The 1655-nt window shown below is 32.0% G+C and overlaps 1 non-coding gene across 1 annotated transcript; it reads left to right on the top strand.

Annotated features, from left to right (window-relative positions):
- The first annotated feature begins 767 nt into the window (after positions 1–767).
- On the top strand, positions 768–932 carry Gm23972. Its single transcript, XR_003950750.1, has one exon. It is a non-coding gene; the product is annotated as a U1 spliceosomal RNA (small nuclear RNA).
- Positions 933–1655: the final 723 nt, after the last annotated feature.

Raw genomic sequence — 1655 nt, 5'->3', positions numbered from 1 at the left:
TCATGGCAGTAAGAGGTTAATATTTAAAGAAGAGAGTTTTGTTTTTGTTTGTTTGTTTGTCTGTTTGTTCGTTTTTACTTTTTAGAATCTGAAGATGTATTTCAAATGCAATTATTTTTGTGCATTGAGTATTTTTTCAGGCTTTATAAAGGAAAATAGTAACAATTAAAATTTTTTTGGCAAAAGACAGATGCCATAAAATTTTTCTTTAGTTTATTAATTAACATTAAAATCCACAGTCAAATTTATACAAATGGGAAAGCTGAAAATCCAAGGCAAAACAACTGAACATTTTAGGAAACAATTAAAATTAGATATATGAAAATATGTTTTATACTTATAGTTTTAGTAACTTTTATATTATAAAAGTATTCCTTTTCATAAAAGTAGTCTTAGATATACAGCTACACAAAAACAACAGAAGAAAATGTCTGTAATCAAATTATGAATTTCCTTTACATATCTTTGAATGTCATTCTCCATGAATTTTTATTTGGTATGATAGTTTTTCTATTACATTCATAACTTATCTGGGGAAATTATTGAATTTACTTAAGTGAATGCATATAAGCAGGCAGACATTGGTTCCACACCATCAATTGGTTCATTCTTTTCTCACTTTTAATTGGATTATGTTTTACAGTTTTCAAAGCAAGTTTTATAAAAGAGTTCACTTTTAGATTTACACAGTGATTTATTGGAATAATCGTGTGTTTCTGGTGTATCACTAGTCTGGAAAGCACATCTGAGTTCACAATTGGAAGTATATACATACATGGCCGATGAGACTCCAAGATGAAGAAGGTGGTTTTCCCAGGGTGAGGCTCCTCCCTTGCATTCCTGATGTGTAGGTTCCCAGAATTTCCTCAAGTGGAAGAAGAAACTTAGCTGCCTGATTTGTGGCAGTGGAGGACAGCCGTGGCTGCACTTTCTTCCAATCGATAAATGCAAGCCACATACATATACATATACATATACACATACATATATTCAGTGTCTGCCCCATAACAAGGTAGAATCAAATTTAACACACTTTGGTCCAGGACTGCCTGTAGACTATGCTGTAATTTTTATTCTCAGGGATTCTAGACCAATATTGTGCTTTCAAATCAAATTTAAAATTTAAAGTCTAGATTATCCCACTTCTTCCTCAGGTGTTGTTTTCAAATACCATGACACCTTGTGGCTGAATTTGCACCCAACAGGAGGATGGCACTCTTGGCTTGATTTTATTAGATGTGGGTTGCTTCATGTTTTGCTATTAGAATGTACATGGTTTCCAAATGTTTATGCAAGAGTGTAGAATTATTCTGAGTGATTAAATTCTTGAGGATTTCATTATATATACATATATGTACATATGATGTACATATAATGAAATTATATATATATAGAAAATGTTTCTCTCCATATAAATAGAATTCCTTATACATTTAAAGAAAGCTGTTTAACCAGGAGTCACTAATTAACCCATCCCCCACGGTCTATGCTTACATCTTTGATCTCATGTATTAGCTCCTGAGGCCTAATTTTCAAAAACTGCTGATAAAATATTTCTCTGCATAATTCTTAGAATATATTGGCTCAATGTGCCTATAACCTTTTTGTTGTGGTTTTTAAATCCTGGCTTAAGACTAACACCGAACCAAACTGTT

Source organism: Mus musculus, chromosome 13 (genome assembly GCF_000001635.26).
Source record: "Mus musculus strain C57BL/6J chromosome 13, GRCm38.p6 C57BL/6J".
Lineage (NCBI taxonomy): Eukaryota > Metazoa > Chordata > Mammalia > Rodentia > Muridae > Mus > Mus musculus.
Note: the sequence above shows the minus strand (reverse complement) of the source record. Positions and strands in the feature narration are given on the sequence as shown.